Raw genomic sequence first — 23,846 nt, 5'->3', positions numbered from 1 at the left:
CTGGGAAATGTAGTCTGGTTGAGGGAGGAAGGAGGCAGGGCTACGCAACTTTTCAATTTTCTTGTAAACCTTTTCTTCACACGTGGGAGATGTTCGTGTCCTCTGCATGCATAGAGCCAAAGGTAAAACTTACACCAACTCTAAATTCTCTTTTTCCTGGACCTTTCCTTCATTTCCTTAGCTCTAACAAATTTCCATTTCCTGCCCAAACTTTTTCTCCCAGCCCCAGGTTTAAATCCAACTGCCCATTCGACTTATCCATTCAAACTTATCACACACCCTCCCGCACGCCAAATGTAACTCCTGATTCCAAGGTCTGACTGCCACCACCACCTTCATCCCCACCCACTCATACACCTCATTCTGTCTCAGAAACTTACTCCTTTATTTCATAGCCCTTTTCTCAATTTATGATTATTTTGCTTCTTTTTCTCATCCCATGAAGAGGATTGCTCTACATATTTTATTGTACTGTCACCTAACCTGGTCCATCTCTATGCACAGCAACCACTGGTTGAATAAATGACTAAGTGAATGATTTAATGATCCTGTTATTTTCTTACCAGCTGTCCAGGATGTGTAGGTCTTTCTCTTCCCTGTAGTTTGGTGCCTATGCTAAGAACTCATCCCAAGGCCTAGCTAAAGAAGGATGTTAACACTTGTTTGAATTAGTTGGACAGGCAGACTCATTTTCTAACGTTTCCTGTTTTCCACTACTGCCCCTTAAGAGCTGTTTCTGAACACACTCCCTGTTTGGGTGGAGAAGGAGAGAGCCCTCATCGTGGTACTGCATTCAGGCATGGCTGCTGCCCTGTGCTTCCCAACACTTCCTCTCACACCTACATGATAGCAGGTGTCAGGGAGTGGTAGTGAGATGCATGCAAGTGTCTCCCTTTCTCTAAAGATTGTCACCTACTTCTTTCCCATAGGCACTGCTATGGGTAGGCCTCACTGACTATGTTTTTCATATTAACATCCCCCTGGATAATACTGTTTGGACAACGAGTGGACACCCAATGCAGGAGGAATGAATCCATTGGCTGCTGTATTAGTCCCCTGTAGCCACTGTAACAAATTAGAACAATCTGGTGCCTTAAAACAACATAAATTTATTCTATCACAGTCTTGGATACCAGTAATTTGAAATCAGTATCACTGCCAAAAGCAGAGTATCAGCAGAGCTGCACTCCCTTCAGAGGCTCTAGGGGAGAATCTGCTCCTTGTCTCTTCCAGCTTCTGGTAACTGCAAGCATTACTTGGTTTATGGCTGCATCACTCCCAGCTTTGCCTCCATTGTCACATAACCTCTTCTGTCTGTGCCCAATCTCCCTTTGCCTCACTCTGATAAAGATATGTATGATTCCATTCGGAACCTGCCCTTATAATCCAGGATAATCTCCCCATCTTAAAATCCTTAACTTAATCACTTCTGTAAAGACTTTCTATATAAGGTAACAGTCACAAGTTCTAGGAGTTAGATAGATATCTTTGGGGAAGGAAGGACATTTTTCAGCTCACCCCAGCTGTCCAAGCACCAAACAGGTTTTCTCTTAATATTCAAATTAAGAAACACAAAAACCATAGTTGATGGCAGAACCTTGAAATTAATTACTAAAGTTAGGTTTGGAGCTCCCTTTCCCAGCAATATACTCCCTGATGAGTAAGCAGAGAAAGCCAGTCCACAGAGAAAGGCAGGAAGATGGAACAGAAGCAGAGATGGCAGACTATGTGCTTTGAGAAAGTGAGAGATGGGGAAAGGTGCTATCTTGGCCAGAGATCCTCCCCTGTTCCTTTCACCAATCTCCCTTACGTGGGGTTTTTACTGAAATGTATCAACCAAGATTCCTGGTTCTAGCTGTAATCTTGGACAGATGCTCACATCTTTCAGAGTCTCAGTTCCTCACCTACAAAATGGATACATAATGAGAGCCCTTACCTTGCAGACTTTGAGGATAAAGGACTTTCAGGATTTGATGCCTGGTATTTCATAAATGGGGTGGGTGCAGGACGGTTGGGTGGCAGGTACTTGTGCCTTTCTGAAGATCGTCAGAGGGAAAGTTTTAGGGAGTTACATGTTCATCAGTTAAGATTACCTGGTTATAAGTGACAGAGATTTTTCCTGCCTAAAACAGGGATGGAAGCGATGAGAAAGATGAATATCCCACAGAGTTCAAGGGAAAACTGAACAGCCAAGCCACAGGAAGGCCTTGAAGGATGGAAACTCCAGGGTTCCCAGATAGTTCTAGAGGAAGATGGAAAACTTTTTGCCTGGAAGCCTGTGAAAGTCGACGTTGGAGCAGAAACACCGTGAGCAATGATGAGGATGCTGAAAGATGTGACAAAGCACAGCCACTGTCCCTGTCACTTGGAGTGCAGTCTTTTCATCAGTCCTGCTGGTCTTCATGGCAAATTGGTAAGGCAGACAGGACAGGCATCCATACGAGCATCTTCTATATGTGTAAGTTGAGGCTCCAAAGTTAAGGGTGTTGCCCAAGGTCATCCAATTTATTCAAGGCAAAGACAAGGCTACACTTGGGGTCCCTGGCAGCTATTATGGTAGAAAAGCTGTTTCACATGTGTTTCATGGGGTAAGGAAAAACACTGAGACTTCCAGAAATGATACAGACCGTCTTCTGACCCCAGAAGGTGGCCCAAAAAGAGCAGACAAGAAGACTGTCCTCCACCATGAGACAATGGGGTGGATGAGTCACTTCCTCCAATCCTGGAGTTAATCCATTTATCTCCAATTTTCCACATGACACTCTGTCTTTTTATTCCTGACAGCACCCACCAAACTATAATTCTACCCCAAGCTGAACACTCAAAAGAGAAAATGATTGCCAGAGGCCAAGCCTACATCTGTCTGTGATGACAGGCAGACTCTCTGTCCTATAGCACAGGGACGTAAGTGTCAAAGGCACTTAGCCCAGCTCCTTCCTGCTATCCCCGATGCCCCCACAATGACGGAGGCCCAGAGCAATCACCCTATGTCACAGCCTTCATGGATATGATCTATAATAGCTGACACTTGGCTCCCTTGCTCCCGAGAGCTGGCTGCTGTCAGATTTGGTATGTGGAACATTTTGTCGGAGGGACATGCTGGCCTGGGTTGAAAGTAATTCCCATCAGCTCAGAACCGGGTGGTCTGTCACAAGATTATTTTTCAGTTCGATCTGGACTCCGGAAGTCCTTTGGACAGAGAGCTGGTATTTTCAAAGGTTAATAAGCCTGTCAGAAATTTCTTTCATGAGAAAATGGGATGCATCTGATTGCCCTGACTTGCGTGCAGTCCCCAGATCAGGGGCCTGAGCATAATTTCACTTTAGACTCAGGACTGCAGCGTCCTGAAGATTCCTGGGGCCTGGACTGGGAGAGGCTGGCAGTGGGTTGCCGTGGTTGCTGCTAACGGGAAGCCAGCACCAAAAGAGCAGAATATAAATTCTTAGGGTGTTCTCAGCATGTGTGCCTCTGTATATGTGTGTGGCTTCAGGGGACATATATGGGTGCATGTGTGTATGCATTGGTGGCCATTTTGTATGCACGTGAATGTATGTGTTCAAATACGTATGTACACGAACGTAAATCCATGTGTGCATGCACACACACATATATGTAAAGTGTGTGTGTGTGTATGGTCTTGTTTGTGTACAGGTGAATACGCATGTGTTCACATGTGTATACTGGCCTGGGAATGGGGGCAGTTTCATGGTAAGAGCTTGGGGATCAGGTAAGATATGAGTTAAAATTCTAGCTCCACAACTCATTAGCTGTCTGAGCCCTTGCTACTCCCCACCTCCATTTCCTCCTCTCAAAAATGACATGATAGCAGCTTCCACAGAGGACAAGAGTGAGGGTGAACAGACATGAATTTCTGGGGCTCTGGGTGACAGTCAGTGCCCAGCCAGTGAGAGAGAGCATTACTACCGTTACTGCCAACATCAGCCTCGTTCTGGTCTCATCTCATCTTGTTCCATGGCTGTGCAGGATTTCTCCTGTCCCCTTTAAGACCCATCCAGGGCGACAAACATTTCAAATGGAAATGAACTGACCCGAACTAGCAGTCCAGAGACATGAGTGGCCAGACCGATTCCCCTCCGGCCCTGGGACTTTGGCTACCTCAGTACATCACAATCTCCCCATCAGCTACATGACCCCAGTAAGCAGCCTTGCTCGATGAGTTTTCTTTCTATGCTGGTATGTCTTGTGAAGATGAAGTAATCCAAAGGTGGCTGGCCACCTTCTGCATCCGCAGCTGATTTTTTAAAAACAAATAAACAAGTAAACAAACAGGCTTACTCGGGTATAATTGGCATACACTAAATGGCACATATTTAAAGCATATAATTTGATAAGTTTTGACCTGTGTACATACCATGTAATCATCACCATATCAAGGTTACAAACATGCCCATCACCCCCAAAGTTTCCTCATGCCCCTTGGGAATCCCTTCCTTCCACTCCATCTGTGTGACTTCCTTCCCCCAGGCAACCACTGAGCTCCTCCCCTACACATGAGCTTGCATTTTCTAGAGTTTGATAAAAAGGCATCCTAAGTACGTACTCTTTCTGTCCGGCTTCTTCCACTCAGCATAATTATTTTAGGGTTCACCCATGTTGTCATGTGTATCAATAGCCTGTACCTTTTTATTGCTGAGTAATATTCCATTATATTGATGTACCAAAATTTGTTATCCAGTCACCTGCTGAGGGACTTTGGGGTTGTTTCCAGTCCCTGGCTATTAAGAAATAAAACTCCAATTACCATTTATGTACAAGTCTTTGGACATACGTTTCCATTTCTCTTGGGAAAATGTTTAGGAGTGGGATGGTTGAATCATATGAAAGGTGCATTGAACTTTTCAAGAAACTTCCAAAGTGTTTTCCCAAGTCGTTGAACCATTTTAAATCTCCTCTAGCAGCTTTGAGAGTGTTGCTTCCTCAGTACCCTTGGTGCTGGTCAGTCTTTTTAATTTTTGCCCTTCTAATACATGTGTTGGGGTATCTCACTGTGGTTTTTAGTTTTCATTGGCCTAACGACTAATGATATTGAACATCTTTCCATGTGCTTATTTGCCATTCGTGGATCTTCTCTGTCGAGCTCTGTATTCAAATCTTTTGCCTATTTTTTAAAGTTAGGTTGTTTTCTTATTGAATTTCAAGAATTCTTATATATTCTGGATAAAAGACCTATATTAAAAATATGTTCGCAAATACTTTCTCCCGGTTTGTGGCTTCCCTTTATTCTTTTAACAACATCTTTAAGAGAGAACTTTCTAATTTTGATGAAGTTCAGTTTATCAATGTGTTCTTTCATGTGCCGTGCTTTGCCTAACCCAAGGTAACGAAGCTTTTTCCTGTGTTCTCTTTTAGAAGGCTCATAGATTTACACTGCACATTTAGATGTATGGTACATTTTGAGTTATTTTTTTAATATAGTGTGAGGTATGAAGTATATTTTTGCATATGTATGCCAATTGTTCCAGAATCATTTCCTGAAAAGACTACCCTTTCTGCGCAGAATTGCCTTTGCCCTTTGCACCTTTTAAAAAAATCAGCCGTCCATATCTGTGTGGGTGTACTTTTGAAGTCTCTATTCTATTTCAATGACCTTTATTTTTTAAAGATTTTATTTATTTGAGAAAGAGAGCACAAGTGGGTGGGAGGGGCAGAGAGAGAGGGAGAAGTAGGCTCTCTGCTGAGCAGGGAGCCTGATACAGGGCTTGATGCCAGGACCCTGAGCTCATGACCTTAGCTGAAGGCAGACGCTTAACCGACTGAGCCGCCCAGATGCCCCATGCAGTGACCTATTTTTATATGTTTATGCCAATACTACACTGTTCTTTTATTACTGTGGTGTTATAATAAATCTTGAAATTGGGTGGTGTTAGTTCTCCAATTTTGTTCTCCTTTCCTTTTCTTTTTTTTTCCCCAAAGTTGTTTTGGCTATTTTATGTCCTTTGCATTTCCATATAAATTTTAGAATCTGGTTTTCAGTTTCTACAAAAATCCTGCTGGAGGGGCACCTGGGTGGCTCAGTCGGTTAATCATCTGACTCTTGGTTTCGGCTCAGGTCACGATCTCAGGGTGGGGGTTGGGGACCCACCCACAGACTGTTGGGCTCCCCATTCAGCAGGGATTCTTTCCCTCTAGTCCTCCCTGCACTGGCGTGTGCGTGCGCTCTCTCTCTCTCTCTCTAATAAATGAATCTTAAAAAAAAAATCCTGCTGGAGTTTTGATGAAAAGTATATCAAATCCCAGAACAAATCGAAGATCTCCAACTAAATCAAATGGATTCTCTCCAAATAAATCCATTTGGAAAGAATTGGTATCTTAACAATCCTGAGTCTTCTAACCCATTAACGATGCTTATCTTTCCATTTATTTAGGGCTTCTTTAGCTTCTCTAAGCAATGTTTGGTAGTTGTCAATGTACAGATCATATCTTTGGTCAGATTTATCCCTAAGTGTTTCACACGTTTGATGCTATTGTAAATGTTATTTTAGTTTCAGTGTATGATTTTTGCTAGTCTAGAGATACAATCAATTTTTGTGTATTGCTCTTGTATCCTGCAAACTTGCTAAACTCACTTTTTAGTTCTAGTAGCTTCTTTGTAGAGTCCATCAGGTGTTTTACATAACAATCAGGTTGTCTGTGAATAAAGATAGCTTTTACTTCTTCAATCTGGATGACTTCCCCTCCCCCCCCCCCCCCCCCCGACTCCGCGCCCGTCCCGACTTTTTCTTGCCTAATCATACTTGCTAGAACCTCCAGTACAACGTTGGAGAGCAGTGGTGAGAAGACATCCTTGTCTTGTTCCTGATCTTAGAGGAGAGGCATTCAGTCACATTCACATTAAGTGTAATGCTGTTTTTTCATAGCTGTCCTTTGTCAGGTTGCAGAAATTCATTTTATTCCTAGTTTGCTGACAGTTTCTCTCAGGGATGGATGTCTAATTTTCATCAAATGCTTTCTTAGAATCTGTTGAGATGACGATAAGGTTTTTCTTTTATAGTGTGTTAATATGGGGAATTACACTGATTGCTTTTCATATGTTAAACCAACCCCACATTCCTGGAATAAACCTCATTTGATAAGGATGTCCCTTTTTTTTTTTAAGATTTTATTTATTTGACAGAGAGAGAGACAGCCAGCGAGAGAGGGAACACAAGCAGGGGGAGTGAGAGAGGAAGAAGCAGGCTCCCAGCAGAGGAGCCCAATGCAGGGCTCGATCCCAGAACGCCGGGATCACGCCCTGAGCCGAAGGCAGATGCTCAACAACTGAGCCACCCAGGCACCCCAGGATGTCCCTTTTTTTAATACATATCGTTGGGCTGATTTGATAACATTTTTAGAATTTTTATTCTATTTTCATGAAGGACTGATCTGTAGTTACTTTTCCTGTAGTCTTTGTCTGGTTTTAGTATCAGGTATTGCTGGCTACAGTCAGCTGGGATATCTTTCATCCTCTGCAATTTTCGGAAAGAGTTTGTGTAGAACTGGTATTGCTTCTCCCATAAGTGTTTGGAAGAATTCACCCATCAAGCCATCTGAGCCTTGAGTTTTCACTGTGGGAAGGTTAACTAAAGTCCAGTTTCTTTAGTAGATATAGGGCTCTTCCAGTACCTTTTTATTTTATTTTTTAAGTGAGCTCTGGTAGTCTGTGTCTTTGAAGGAATTTGTTCATTTCATCTAAGCTGTCAAATTCATTGGCATAACATTGTTTATAGTATTAACTAATTAGCCTTTAAAACCTTAGATTCTATCAAGATATCACTTCTCTTATTCCTGATATTAATAATTTGTGTATTTTTCTTTCTGATGAGTCTAGCTAGAGGTTTATCAATTCTGTTGATCATCTCAAAGAACCAGTTTTTGTTTTCATATTTTTCTCAGTTCTTGTGTTTTCTATTGATTTCTTATTTTTTTTTAAGACTTTATTTACTTGACAGAGAGAGATACAGCAAGAAAGGGAACACAAGCAGGCAGAGTGGGAGAGGGAGAAGCAGGCTTCCCGCCGGGCAGGGAGCCCGATCCGGCTCCATTCCCGACCCCGGGATCATGACCTGAGCCACCCAGGCGCCCTCTATTGATTTCTTTTTTAATTTTTATTATTTATTCCCTTTGTTCGCTTATTTTTCTAGTTTCTTAAGGTGGAAGCAGAGGTCATTATTTTGGGATCTTTTTTTTCTCCAATGTAGGTGTTTCATTCTATAAATTTCCCCTTAAGAATTGCTTTAGCAGCAGCCCACAGATTTTTATATGTTGTGCTTTTATTTTCATTCGGATCAAATACTTTTACATTTTCTTTGTTATTCCTTTTTTTAACCCATGGATTATTTAGTTTCTCCATATTTGAGGATTTTCTAGATATATTTGTTATAAATCTCTAATTTAATTCCATTGCAGTCAGAGAACATATGTCGTATGACTTGAAGCTTTCTAAATTGACAGACTTGTGTTGTGGCCCAAAGTACAGTCAAACTTAGTAAATGCTCGGTGTGCACCTGGCTATCTTCCTGTTATTGATTTCTAGCTTAATTCCACTGTGATCTGAGGGCTGACACTGTATGATTTCTGTTCTTTTAAATTCGCCAAGGTGTGTTTTATGACCCAGAACATCGTCTATCTTGGTGAACGTTCCATGCGAGCTTGAGAAGAACATATATCCTGATGTTGTGGGATGAAGTGGTTGATAGATGTCAAATGATATCCAGTTGATTGATGGTACTAATGAGTTCAACTGTCTCCTTACTGATTTTCTGCCTGATAAGTCTGTCCATTTCTGATAGAGGGCTGCTGAATTCTTCAACTATAATTGTGGATTCATCTAGTCCTCCTTGGAGTTCCAAGAGGTTTTGCTTCACATATTTGATGTGCTTGGTAGGTACATACACATAAGGGTTGTTACGTCTTCCTGGAGAATTGACCCCTTTGTCATTGTGTAATGCCCCTCTCTATCCCTGATAACATCCCCTGCTCTGAAGTCTGCTCTGGCTGAATATAGTGACTCTCTTTCTTTTGATTAATGACAGCATGGTACATTTTTCTCCATCCATTTATTTTTAATATACATGTGTCTTCCGATGCTCAGAGAGTCTTTCCTCAGCCATGTCTAGACTACCAATGAGCCCATCAAAGGCATTCTTCATTTCCCCGATACCAAATTTTTACATCTTTTGTCTGAAAAAAAAAATCTTTATTTCACCTTCGTTTTTTGAAAGATATTTTTTGCTAGGTATAAAATCTTAAATTGTCAATTTTTTCTTTTAGTACTTTAAAGATGTGGCTCCAATGTATTCTTGATTACATTTTAATGACGAGAAATCTGTGGTACTCCTTTTTGTTGCTGTTGGTCCTCTGGACATGTCTTTTTTTCTCTGGCAGCTAAGATTTTTCTCATTATCCTCGGTTTTGAATACTTTGATTACGATGTGCCTTGGAGTAGCTTTATTCGTGTGTCTTGTGCTTTAGATCTGTTGAGCTTCTTGGATCAGCAGGTATAGAGTTTTCAGTGAATGTGGAAAATTTTTGTCCATTACTTCTACAAATGTTTTTCTGTGCTTCAGGGACTCCAATTACATATATATAAGGTCACTTAAAGTTGTCCTTTAGTTTACTGATCCTCTATTCTTTTTAAAAAATCTTTTTTCTGTGTGTGCTTCATTATGAATAATTTCTATTGCTATGGCTTCAAGTTCACTAATCTTTTCTTCTGCTGAGTCTAATCTGCTTTTAATCTAACCCAGTGTACTTTTTTTTTTTTTTAAAGATTTCATTTATTTATTTGACAGAGATAGAGACAGCCAGCGAGAGAGGGAACACAAGCAGGGGGAGTGGGAGAGGAAGAAGCAGGCTCATAGCTGAGGAGCCTGATGTGGGGCTCGATCCCATAACGCCGGGATCCTGCCCTGAGCCAAAGGCAGACGCTTAACGACTGTGCCACCCAGGCGCCCCTAACCCAGTGTACTTTTAATCTCAGACATCGTAGTCTTCATCTCCAGAAGTTTGATTTAGGCCTTTTTTTCTGTCTTCAATGTCTCTACTTAATTTTCTGAATAGATGAAATACAGTTATAATCACTGTCAATGTCCTTTTCTTCTAATTCTAATATTTGTGTCAGTTCTGGGTCAGTTTAGATTGATTATTCTTGTTATTAATCATGTTTTCATGCTTCTTCTTATGCCCATTAATTTGTTTGATTGCCACACTTTGTGAATTTTACTTTGTTGGGTCCCAAATATTTCAGTATTCCTATACAGATTCTTGTGCCTTGGTTTGGGATCCAATTAAGTGAATTGAAAACATCTGATCTTTCTGAATATTCTTTTATGATTTGTTAGGTGGGTCTAGAAGAGTGTTCCACATAGGGCTAATTATTTCACATGACTCAGACAAGACCTTTCCAAATATTCTACCCAATGTCCCATAATTTGTGAACTTTTCTTGCTGGTCAGAACAGTCACTATTTCCAGCCCTTTGAGTGCACTGTTCTCTATTCCTTTCTGATGTTTCCCCTGCCCCTGTTTCAGGTAGTATCTTCATACACACGCTCTGACCAGTACTCTGCTGAACACTTGAAGGGAACTCCTTATGGATCTTCAGAGTTGTGCGTGTAGCCCTCTGCATCTTTGGTACTATATTTGGCAAACTCTGGCCACTGTGGTCTCCCTGGACTCTCAGCTCCACCCCCTGAACTCAGGGAGTTTTCTGGGCTCTAGCTGGGTTCCCCTTCCTCTACACTATAGCCTGGAGAACTTCTCACGTCAATAAGAGTGAAAATTGTAGGACTCACCTCATTTGTTTCCCATCTCAGGGATCACTGTCCTTCATCACCTGGTGTCTAGTATTTTGAAAACCATTATTTTATATATTTTGTATTTTTTTGTTTATTTCTTTCAGGTAAATCTAGTCCCTATTCCTCTGTCTTGAATGGAAGTGGAGTCCTCCTCAAAGGAGTCTGAAGGACACAGACATCTATATGATACCATTAGGGAGTGATTCAAGATTGCAGAACATGAATTTTATGAACCCAGACTGTCAAGGGATGTTTTTCTTCTGATTTAAAAAACTACAATTCATGAAGACTCACAAAGTAATACAAACTATAAGGCAACTCAAAAAAAAAAAAAAAAAAGCAATGAAATCCCTGGAAACCGGAAATGTCACTGAGTATCCAGGATGGAGGGACCTGTGTCTAGAGAATTTCCTCTAGTGCACAATCAGTGTGGGCTGGAGGATGTGAGGCAGGCTGCAGAGAGGGGAGCCCCCAGACTAAGGCAGGGTCCCATGACATGCTGTCATAGTATCCCAGTCCTGCCTTCAGAGTGCTTATGAAGACTGTCATCAAATACTTGTTCATTTACTTGGTTATTATCTATTTATCTTCCAGACTACAGGCTCTGTGAGGGCAGGGTCTTTTGGCACTGTGTCTTTACTATTTGTCACAGTGCCTGACACATAATAGGAGCTCAACAAATATCCATTAAATAGATGAACATATAAGCACATGAATAACTATAAGCAGGACGAGAAGAGTCCAGCCTCCAGGCAGAGATGAGAGGAGCCCACCCTAATCAGAGCCAGAGAATGGCAGTGATGGTGACCTTGAGGGCAGACAGGGGCCATGATTCATGCTGGACTCCTGCAGTGACAGTGACAGGGTTCATTATATCTTTGTGGAATACGTGATGTTGATGATGGTGACAATAGTGATGCCCATTTTTATATAAGCCATGAAGAGAAAATGGATCTGAATTTGGTAGAAAACTTACTACTGTTTTATGGGGTTTCCTTGTTGCAAATGTTTTTCTTCCACCACAGCAGAGGCTGCTCTAAGACAATGATGATTAGAGCAAGGGGTCCTCCCAGGAAACCAGGGACCTAAGGGCTTTAGGGTGTGAATCCCAGTTCTGTTTTGTACAGGCAGGGTGAATTTGTATGCCTTACTCCACTTCTTCAAGACTCGGTTTCTCTTCTATAAAATGGGGTTGATAATCCCTGCTACTATGGGGCTTAGTGAGAATACTCAAAAGCTTCTAAGCAGCCTCAGGCACAGAGCAGGTACTCAGCGAGTGACGCTTATTACTTCCGGAAGACATTTTATATTTGCCCCTGAAATGACTTGACAGGAGAAGAGCGCAGATAATCATCCAGGAGGCAAGTGAGAAGCAGGGGCAGGGGGAAACAGGTGGTTGTGGGCTAAGGGCACTGGAGGGGGACATGAGGAGCCACTGCTGGAAGCAGCTCTGACTTGGCCCAGCGAGGAACCAAGTTCTTCTAGGGCCACCTACTCTCTCTAAGCCCAGTCTCTTTCTCCCGCCAGGCAGAGCTGGTGGGAGGATTAACAAGGTGAGCCGACCACTTAATGTGCAGAAGTTCCTGGCCCAGGTTCTAGCGCTTAGGAGGTACTCTGGGCTCCTGCACGGAGCCCCTCTCCACATGAGGGCACGCATGTTCTTCCTGGATGCCACTAGATGGCGCTGTGGGACCGCCGTTGGGACCCAGACCCTGGTGCATCTGGTCCTCCCCAGCACAAAGCCCTGGGGTGCCTTTCCCCTCCCCCGCCAACCCCTCCGTGGTCGGCATCTCTGGAAAGGCAGAGCGTGTCCTCCCCTTTCATGCAGCTTTTTGGTTCCTTCTTCACCGGCCCCGGCCCCGCTGACAGCCAAAGAGGCAGGGGATATCATAGGATGCAGGGACAGTGGGGAGCAGAAGGCAGACAATAGGGGGAGAGAGAGTGACCTTGCTGCAGAGACCCCATCTACATCCTAAAAGCCAACAGCCCACATCCAGGCATACAAACTCCTCTTTCTAATTCTGGAATTGATGATAAAGCTCTGCAAACCCTGTCTTTGAGGAGACTTGCTTTTCTAAAAGGGTTTAACAGAGTCAGAAAGCCTAGACCCCTTCCCATCTGGTACTTAGGAACCCCACTTTTGCCTGCAGGCCTTTACTGTGGAATTTTCAATGTGGGTAGAGGAGAGAGCATGAGTCAGGAAACGTCAGACCTGGAAGCAAGCCCAGCTTTCACAAACAGGGGGATTTAGAATCAGAGTCTGCAGGTAACTTCTCTGAGGCTTATCTGCAAAGCGGGGCAAGTGACCCCTGCTTTGTAGGGTTCCATAAGGAATACGTGAGTGTATCTTGTGAATATGCTTTGTCTGTTGGAAAGTTCTAGGCACCTGTGAGATGTGATTATCACAAAAAGATAACAAACTTGGACAGCCTTGGGACATCTACAAAATGGCGGATGTGGGCAGGGCCAGGGAACCTAGAGGAGGGTGGAAGGGAGAGACAGACCTTGAGCCAGGCCAACAGGATTATGGGTGGAGGGGGAGTGGGTTCACAGGAGCACGGGGGCTGGAAAGCGTGAGGTCAGGGGAGCCTGGGGCACAAGCTGGAAGGAGAGGACAGAGGCAGATGGGGGAGGAGGACTTAAGTGGCTGGCTGCTGGATCTGAACCCAGTACCACAGCCATCAGGGAACTGCTACCCACCAGGGGCAGCCCTGGGAGAGATCCCTCTGACAGCATTGGGAATGGCACAGTGAGAAGCCAGCCTGGAGGCTGTCGTAATCCGTGTGCATTTTAGCCTGTTGCTGTTTGGTTTTTTTTTTTTTAAGATGTTTAAACAGCAACTATTTAATTACTTCTCACAATTTTGTGAGTTAGGCATTCAAGTAGGGCTCATCTGGGTGATCCTTCTATTCTGTATGGCATCAGTGGAGATTCCTTGTGGTATTCAGCTGGCGCATAAGCTGGGTCTCATGGATACAAGACGACTTCACTTACATGCTGGCACCCTGGAGGGGATGGCCAGGCAGCTGGGCTTAGCTGTTGATCAACACACGTACATGTAGCCTTGTCATTGTGGCGATTCACCTGTTCTTAACCGTGAGTCTGGAAGGCTACTTTTTCTCTAACTTGTCCTGACTGTTGAAATGGGCTTGAGAGTGGAGGCTCTCTTGTCCTTTCTGTCTAAGGATGACAGGACCGTCTAGCTCATGGTGCATGTGCACGCGTGCATGTGCGCACGCGCACACACACACACACACACACACACACACACAATGTGTTCCCATCTGCACTGATACCACAAACTGTGTTTCTGAGGCTTCAGCGCCCCCCTCCACTTCCCAGCAAGGCAAGGAGACCAGCCGAGGCCCGTCTGAGCTGTCTCAAGGAGAGAAGCTGGTTACGGCACCCAGGGCAGCACGAACCCCCAACACACACACCCACAGATACACTTAAGGAATGGAATGCATGGGGGCCAGGACCACCTCTGCTCTGAAGGAAAGCTGCGTAAACCACATGGCAACATGGTGTGCTGACGGGACTGAACCCCTCTGCCACACACCAGAAGAGAGGGTGCTGCGGCTGGAGGCCCCTCCCATGCAGCGTGGCATCTCCCCCAAAGGTGACCTGATCACCAAGCCTTGGGACTGTCGGCCAGGAGACTTTGGCTGGCCAGAGGAATGGGGCAGGGGCTCTTCCGTTAGGGAAAAAAGCAGGACCCCAGATTGCTTCCTTTTCTCTGCCCGTGGCCGATAATCTTTCTGCAATATCAGTGGACACAGTTCGCATCATTGCTGGTGGTTTTGAATGTTAACGCTGCACCCCAGCGACAGAAAGCCCACAGAAGGAGGAGGAGAGCAAGACATGAGGAGGCACTGACCGGTCCTAAAGATGTATGTGGGGACCACTTCTTCGGAGGAAAAGTTCAAATCTTAGTTTACTTCCGTGCCTCCTGAAACTGCCTCCTTCAGAGAAAAGGCAGAGGACGAAGGCAGAATCGGGGAGGACTTGGTTTGTTGGGCTCTGGCTTGGTGAGATTTATATTCTGGAATCTGGGAGCCACTCCCCATATCACATAATTTTCCCCTCACTGTGGTGGCCCAGCAAGACCTTTGAAGCAGAGCCAGCCCTGTTCTGTGCTCCCTGGACAGCCCCCAGAATGCCTTAGGTTCAATGATTCCATCTGTAATATGGGAACAAGAGTACATGAAGGCATTTCATGGGGTTGATGTGAGGATGAATGGATCCATGTAAAGGAATTTGGAAAATAGCCACGCACCATTTAGCGAAGGTGGTATTTTCCCCCCAATGGAAAAAAGCAGCAGTATCTTCTCAGTACATAGAAGTAAAACCTCAGTTCCCAGAGCCAAGTGAGTCCAAGAAATGAAGCCAAAAGCAAACCTGGAAGGCTGTAGCTGGAATTCTCAGCGACACGGCCTTTGAAGTTACGGCTCTCCCTCCCTCCGAGGGCTCCGGCAGCTCCCCCGGCTGGGCCTGATGAAAGGGAAGACAGGCTCTGTTGTGGTCTGACACATGCCCCAGATGTCAGGTTGCAACTCCGTGCAGCAATTAGCTCTCAGAGGTGGAAGCTGTGTGGAGTGGAAAGGGCCCGGGCTTGGGATCGGGGTGCAGTGCCGGTGCCGGCCACACCCCACATAATTTCTCTGTGCCTCTGTTCCTTTCCAGGTAAAATGGGGACACCAGTCCAGGCCTCCTCTTAGGGTTGCCAAATTTAGCAAAATGAAAACACAGGATGCCCAGATCGATTTGATTTTCAGATAATCAACAAATAATCTTTTCCTGCAAGTATATTCTAGGCAGTACTTGGGACATACTTCTATTAAACATTATTTGATGTTTATCTGAAATTCAAATTTAACCGGGCATCTTGTGTTTTATCCGGCAACTCTACTCCCTCAGACTTTATGAGGGGTCATCTGGGTGAAAGGGTTTCAAAACTGTCCACACTTTGAAAATGCACACTGGGAGATACTCTAGAAAGATGGTAGACAGTAACCTTAGCAACCAAAATGGTCCTTCACTTTAAACCACCGAATGCCCCCCCTCTAGTGGAATCTCTTCATCTCTCAAGGGCTCCCCTGCTCTTCCAAACCGCCCCCCTGCCCCGCCTCCTCTCACACGTGCCCCCCCTCCCCCAACCCACCTACCTCCAGACTCTGGAGGCTGCTGAAGTCATTCTCTGCTCTGGGTGCTGCCCTCCGTGGTTCATGTGGCTAAGGTTTGTTGTGGCTCTGCCTTCAAGGAGCATGAGCATAGTGGGAGGGTCCTGAGTCCACTCAACAGCCCTGGCTGGAGTGTGTGCCTGCTGCAGAAGCACAGCCCGCAGACAAGCTGCTCCCAGTCTCTGAGCCTTGGGCTCCTCATCTGTATAATGGCCATGATGCCGACCCTGGATGTAAGACAGGAAAACAGCACAATGCCCGTAAAGTACCTAATAGGCTGCCAGGCATACAGGGGGCCCTGAGTAAGTGCACCTGCTAGTTACCACGACCATCTGTTGGGCCCGTCCTCCACCAGGCCAGGCTGGCCCGCTGGCCGTCACCCATGCACTCTGTGGGGAAGGCACTCCCTCACTGCTGCCTCTCCGTGTTCCCACACTCTCAGGACTCCAGGCTACTGGCCTCTATAGCTTCTGGCTCCCTAGTGCCCTTCTGTCTGCCCTCCCCAAGCCTTCCTGGATGGGAAATGACAGTCAATGTCACTGTTCCCCAAACGCAGCTGAGAAACAAACAGCCCGCACTGCAGCGGTGCCCCAGTCACAGCACTGGCATATGCCCTCTCCCCAGCTGAGACCTTCCGGAAATCCAGCCACCGCGGGAAGTGTGGCAGGTCCCCCCAACCTGCCTGCTGTCTTCCTTTTGGGATCCCAAGTGGCTTTCAGGACAAAGTGTATTTGGGAGTGGGGGTGGGTAGGGAACAATAAGAAGGAGGAGGACTCTAAGGTCTTTTTTTTCTTTCAGCCCAAGTAGCAGCTGGGGGTGGGAGACGGCTGGGGCTTGGGTCCCACTGGGAAACACAGGTTAAGACTCCAAAGCCTCTGCCTGCCTCCCCTTGGAGCTATGGGCCCCATTTCTCCTCTTGTCAGAAGGAGAGGCTAACATATATGCAGATCTCCCCCCTCAAAAGAATTATTCATTCATCCAACACAGGGTCTGCAAGCGGACTGGGGGACACAGACACATCCCTGCTTTTGTGAGGCTCCCAGGCAAGAGAAACAGGGGACTGAAATGAAGCAGCTACAATGCGGGCAGACACAGCAAAGTCAGAGGAAAGCTCCGATCACTTGGGATAGCATGGGGCGGGGGGCAGGCTCCCAAGGGTGTGCAGACAAATAGGGTGTGAAGAACGTAACATGTACGCACGCATCAGTTGATGAGTGTTTGAAAAATGGTCATCTCAACTGTTGGCAACGATGTGAAACAACAGGAATGTTCACACCCTGCCAGTGGGAGGCTGATTTAATGCAACTACTCAAAACACAATGTCCATCCTCTGTGACCCCGAGGAGAAATTCCACTCCCAGGTATACGCTCTGGAGAAGCGCACACACGTGCGCACCAGGAGAGCGGCAGGCGCGCATGCCCAGCGGCCCCGCTCCGCACAGCCCCAGCGAAGCAGCCCAGGGCTGGCGGTGCTAGCGTGCAGGACAGCACAGGGTGGCGTGTTCACACGACAAAATGCTGCACAGCGATGAAAACGCACAGCAGGCGATTACGCTCAGCGGCAGGACGCAGCCTGTTCAGACTCGAGAGCGTGTACGTGTGAGTCCATGTCTACCAAATTTTAGAACGAGCAAAACAAAACCATGTTGCTTTAGGGATGTGTGCATGGGTGTTACAACTCTAAAAATCAAAGTCCTGACTGTCACCAAGTCACAATGGTGGTCTTCTCCCTGGGCGAGCTTCGCCACTGGGGTGATTTTGCCCCCCACCAAGAGAGATTTGACAGCGTCTGGAGAAGAATTTGATTGTCGCAAATATGGTGGGTAGGAGTGTGCTACTGGCCAGGACGCTGTTGAATACCCACAAGGCACAAGACAGCCCCCCACACACTGCCCTGAGAATTATCCTGCCCCAAGTGTCCCAGCGCTGCTCCTAAGACACCCTAGTCCAAGGGATAAGGGGTGGCTGCTCACACAGGGTTTCTCAGATCCTGGCGATGTACAAGGGTGGTCACTTTGTATATATCCTATAAACTCTACATGAATGTTTTAGACACTCCAAAAACTAGTATAGAGTGTGCGGTTGGGTGTTTGGGGGGTCAGCAGGGAGGCTGCTTCCGCCACCCGCACCTGCACCCCAGATTCTCCTGCCAGGGTCAGAGCCTCTGTTTTGTTTCACCAGATTGTGTGCTCTGTCCGCTGGGATCCCCTCAAGCAAGAGGCGGCACATTCGAATTAGGAGAATTTGAAGGGGGTTTAACCAACGGATGGCTCAGTGTGGGCAGGTGTAGGGCGCTTTGGGACAATGCAGACTCAGAAACGGTGGGAAGATGGGAGGGGTACCAGAACCCAGAAGGGAGAGCCATCCAGACAGGGTTGCCTTGAGGGGGTTATGTCCTTCAGTCCAGGGGCATGGGCGGCTTGCAGCAACACCCTGTCCTCTGCCCTCGGATCTCCTGCTGGTGCCTGCTGCTGGTGATTCTGACGGGAAGATCACAGGGCACCATCCACACAGTCCACTCCAGTCAGCCTCTCGGACACAGAGCAGGAAGGAGGGTGGGGGAGCAAACAGAGATACCCAGCACAGGCGGCTGTGAAGGGGGTATAATCCGAAGGGGGCTCCACGTGGGGGCTCTCTCTGGTGATGGGTCCCTGCCTCATATCTGAGGGTCTTGTCAAGACTCTGCCTCATGTCTGAGTGATATCCCTGCAGTCAACTTTATTGAGGTATAAAGCCACTCAGTAAAATACATCCATATTAAGTCTGTGTTTTGACGAGTCTTGACAATGTATATAAGCCATGTAAGCACCCCACGATCAAGGTGGAGAACATTCTCACCTCTCTGAAGGACTCCAGGCCCCTTCCTAGTCGAGACTCCCTTCCACCTCAGGCTCTAAGCAACCACCGGTCTGTTTCCCATCATTATACATTCCACTTGGCTTTTCTAGAGATTCATATACATGGAAAAATAGAATAGGCACTCTTTTGTGCCTGATTTCTTTCCCTCTGCAGGATTTTGATGTTTATCCATGCTACTGTGCTCACCAGGTGTTCGCTGACGTCGACGCTGAGTTAATATCCCATTGCACTAATATGTCAAAATGTATTTGTTCCTTCACTCGCTGATGGGCTTTGAGGTTGTTTTAGGCTTTTGCTATTATGAATAAAGCTTCTCTGAGGATTTGCATACAAGTCTTTGTGGAGATATCTGTTTTCCTTTGTCTCAGGGCAACACCTGTGGGTGGCGTCGCTGGACCATTGTGCGGGTGTTGCTCCCCTCTAGAAGGACCTGATGCACTGTTTTCTAAAGTGGCTCTATGTTTTCTCAGCCCACCAGCAAAGCAGCAGCGCTCTGGTTACCCCACACCCTCACCAGCACTTGGTATTGTCAGTCTCTTTAACTTCAGCCATCCTAGTGGGGGTGCAGTGATATCTCACTGTGATTTAATCTGAATTTCTGACAAATGACACTCAGCGCTCTTCCACGTGCCTGGCTGGCCATTCAGATGTCTTCTTTTGTGAAGTAGCTATTCAAATCCTTTGCCCTTTTTTAGTTGTTAGTATCCTTTTTATTGAATATAGTATCTGCCAGTCTGTGGCTTGCCTTTCTGCTCCTGTCTTTTATTATGTTCAGTTAGCCAACATATAGTACATCATTAGTTTTTGATGTAGTGTTCACCGATCCATTAGTTGTGTATAACACAACTTTCTTTCTGTTTAACAACACATTTGCAAGGTCAGAAGTTTATGATTTCTCATTAAGTCCCTCTTAAACTCAACTATTCTGCTTCTCCCCTCTGCTTAAAACAGACACACACAAGGTGCTGCACTGGGGGCCCCTGGCTGGCCCCCCCCGCCCCAGTCCTCCTGGGTGCCAGGTCTCAGACCATGGTGCTCCTCATGGGCATCTCCTCACTGAGTCCTCGCAACCACCTGGACCTGGAGTCTTTCTCCCCACTGCACAGGTGGGGACGCAGGTATGAACAGGTGTCTCCATCAGGAGAGGGAAAGCATCTTCTCGGCAGAGCCCATTTCACAGAAGCACTGTTAACCATGAATTATAGAACTGAAAAGAGGTAGTGACACCAGGAATATGTGAAGAATTCTTACACCTCAATACTAAGATAGCAATCCAGTTCTTTTAAATAGGCAAATGGTTTCAATAGACACTTTCAGAAAATATAGGATGAGAGTGGCCTAGTGTCCTGAGACATCCGGGCTGTCTGAGCCAGGGAACCAGAAAAGCAGAGTCCAGGAAGCTATGCAATCTTGCTTCTCTCCTAGACACAGTGCCTCTTCTTCACCTGAAGTCTTCCCAAGGCCAGGACTTTAAGATCCCAGATGGTTCACCTCCCAAGCTGATTTGCAGCTTTCTTCTGAAACCAGCCTCTTTGTTGTAATGACCATAAGCCAGCCACCACTCACTTTACCTCTGAGTCCCTTTTTCTCAGAAGTTTGCAGAGAATGGGGCCGCACCCCAGACTCAAGGGTGTCAGGAAGAGTGATGAGATGGAGAATATGGGTCGCTCTTCCCTGGCCCTGCCAACCCCCCCCCCCCCCCCGCCATCTCCAGGCAGATCCAGGCTGGGCCCTATGACCCTGCCACTCCCCCCAAATCGCTCTAATCCTCCTCTTCTTATCTTCCCCTGGGTGTACAACTGCCGAGCTGGGGTTCTCCACACGTGGAATTCCTCCATGCCAGCCTCCCACTGGGAAGCCCTTGTACCCCCAAGTTCTCAGTCCCCCTGACCATCACCTTTCCTCTGTGATGAGGTTATGTCCAGTCTGATCTCTGGGCAGTGATACAGTGGGGGATTAGGGGCTCCAACTTTGGGCTCACGCAGCCATGGGTTCAAATCCTAACTGTGCCACAAGCTAGCTGGGTGAAGTTGGTCACGGCACTCAGTCTCTGTGCTTCATTGTGTTCTCTGTCAAACTGAGAGGCACTAGTATGCCCACCCCCAAGGCCTGGTAGGAGGACTGCATGAGGCTTAGCATGACAGCTCTGGCATGATGCCAGGCGTATGGCGGGTGCTCAAGGAAGGTTCCTGTTGTAGAGTTAGCTTCAGATTTGGGGCTTCCAGGATCTCCTCTGGTCCTCCGCCCACCTCCAGGGAACAAGCACCATCTGTTTTTTTTCTACCTAGCTCCTGTAGGGATGACCCTCCCCATCCAGCCCTGCCAGACTCTGATTCCCTGGTCTAGCCCAAGTGGCTGTGCTCTGGCTTTGGACATGAGTAGTCACTAATCCACCTCAGATACCTTGGGTTCAGGGCTCGTCCAGGTGCCCAACTGGTCAGCAGCACATGAACAGCAGCTCCCCACCCCCAAACCCATGACTAGTGGGGCTGTCAGCCTGCAGTCCCAGCTGGCTCCCTCAACATTCTGCTCCAGCATCCATGGGCAGCGGGACGTCTGCCTTTTCTGCTTTGATCAGGACGGGGGGGTACTCAGTGGTTGGTTTGGGACCATCTCTGTGATGCATTTTGACAGCCTTGGCCAAGCAAGCATATGCTTTAAATCCTCACGAGAAAGGGTCTTTTTAAGTGGAGAGGGCGCCCACAGCAGCCTTCAAAGGGCTCTCTGGACAAATTAGGGTGTATGAAGAAGACCCCTGGCTCTGGATCACCCTGGTGCCCCATATGCAAGTTCAATGTGGCTCAAAGGAGAAGACTCTTGACCTGTCCTTCAATCTGAATGGTGACAGTGGAGTCCAGTCACAGCCTAGCTCTGTCTCCCCTCCACAGAGTTCAACATCCTGAACCATTTCTCCAGGTTTCCCAGGCCTGGCCTCCTGACAGTCCCTCTGCCCTGGCCCCCTTGGCTCTCTATTGTAAACTGCCTCAAGCAGAAGCTACATTCCTTCTAATGGCTGCAGAAGGAGGTAGATAATTTGTACCTGACGCACCTGGAAAAACTTAATGAGACTTCAGTTCGGTACTTCTGAAAGATCAATGATATCCCGCCATGAGGACTTACAAAGTAGACAGCACATTCCAAACAAAAAGATTTCTGCCTTTTACTCGTCTTTTGTGACTAGCCTCCCTGTTCCAGTCAATAGGAACACGTCATCTCAATGCAACTGCCACCACAGGGTCACAGCTCTCTGGCTGACAGCAGGGTCAGCCTTTCCCCCGAAGGTGCTCACAGTCAGGCTGAGCCTCCAGGAAGGCAGGGAAGGAACCTTCCCTGGAGCTGGCGTGTCCTTCTGTGTTTAATTTTCCCATAAGTCAGCTCTGATTAAGGGGGACGGCCTCATGTTTCGTGTATTCAGAGTCGAGTTCTGAGAGCACCTTGCGAGGGCGGGGGAGGCCCCCTGGCTGGCGGGTGGGGGCGGAGGGGTAGCTGCTCACCAGGTCACCCCCAGCACACATGTCTGCTACCTATCAGAGCTCATTGTGGGAATGATCTGCCGGACGCTGAGATCATCTGACAGTCTCCTCCTAATGAGACCCAGGGCTGCCTCCAAGCTTGCGTGGGGAGGCCGGATCGAGAAGAACCCCAACCCCCTGGAGAAACGTCTCTCAGGGAAGAAAGATATTCCCTTCTAAGCCTGCTGTGCTGTGTGAAATGGGCGAGCCCAGAACTTGAGAGAAGCAGATAACTTCATGTGCACTCACCACCTAGCACAGCTGCCGTCAGGTCTCTTCAGGTGAACACAGGAACTTCCAGTATGCACTCATGCCACCGGCTTCTCTGTCACTGGTTCACTGCTGATGGCTTCGCGCAGGTGCAGGAGGAGGCACCGTTCTGTTCTCACCACCAAGAACTTGCAGCCCTCCGAGGGAGACATGACCGATGCCCACTGGACAAGGAGGGTCAGTGTGCCCCAGAGCAAAGGGAGAGCTCTGTGCGCAGGAGTACACGTCCAACAGCATACCTCAGATGAGGCATTCCCCCGCTGAGGATGCTCTAGTGTGTCCCGTATCACCTGGGAAAAATGCCCAGACTCCTCTCCAAGCACTCTCATCCCTGCCCAGCCAGGCTCCAGCCAGGGCGATTTTCTTTTGTTCTTCAAATGCTACGGACAACCCCCAAGCCTGGCCCTTGCTGTTCCTATGCCTGGAATTCCCTTCCCCCAGATCATCAGGCGGCTGGAGCATCTCACACTGAAGTTTCAACCCAACCACCTTCCCCTCAGAGAGCCCTTACCAAACCACCCAGGACACACGGGGCTCTCTCTCCAGGCACTCCTGGTGGCACCCACTTGTTACCATGACCTTACCACAGTGTCCTTCTTGTTGACTGATCGACTGAGACTCTCCCATGCTTCCCACTGGAATGTAGCTCCATGAGAGCAGGGACCTCGTCAGTCTTGTTCTCCAGTGTCTCCCAGAATGTGAGGACCTTTGAGGAGTCTGGCGGAGGAGACTCATTGAGTATTTTTAAATAGGTGGTGGGAGAAGGAAGAAGGCATCCCACACCAGCAGCCACGGTGGGGCGCACTAATGACACCCCCACTGCTAGCACGCAGAGTGGGCCTCAGCTCCCCTATGGGTAAAACAACAGCACTGCAGTGAGGACGAACTGTGCCCTGCTCAGTGCAGAGCAAGTGTGCCACGTGGTAAGCACCCCAGCACATGCAGCTCCATCCCTATCACCACCATCATCATCACCTACAGGGCAGCTCAGCAGTGATCCACCCTAATCCTCTTTTTGTCTCCTCTTAGCTTTTGCCTCAGGAGGCTTCCTGCCCTGGCTCTGCTCCTTGCCTGGCCTTACTTGAACCACCGGCAAACATTGTTGGCTTTCTGGCCTAAACACATCACAACCTTTCTAAGAGACCCTCGATTATCTGATAACAGATGTCTTGATCTAGGGCAGGTGGGTGTAGAACCTAGTCTGGGGTGTGGGTGTATGAGCCCCCTACC

General features: G+C 47.2%; 1 long non-coding RNA gene across 1 annotated transcript; it reads left to right on the top strand.

Moving 5' to 3' along the window:
* Positions 1 to 23: 23 nt before the first annotated feature.
* LOC123788493 (uncharacterized) lies at positions 24 to 11,418 on the top strand. The gene is made up of 3 exons (XR_006778514.2): positions 24 to 122; positions 2,133 to 2,413; positions 10,900 to 11,418. It is a non-coding gene; the product is annotated as an uncharacterized LOC123788493 (long non-coding RNA).
* The last annotated feature ends 12,428 nt before the right edge of the window (positions 11,419 to 23,846 follow it).

The sequence above is a fragment of the Ursus americanus genome, chromosome 20 (assembly GCF_024610735.1).
Source record: "Ursus americanus isolate L20-20 chromosome 20, mUrsAme1.1.p, whole genome shotgun sequence".
NCBI lineage: Eukaryota > Metazoa > Chordata > Mammalia > Carnivora > Ursidae > Ursus > Ursus americanus.
This window is presented reverse-complemented; position numbering and strand designations above follow the sequence as displayed.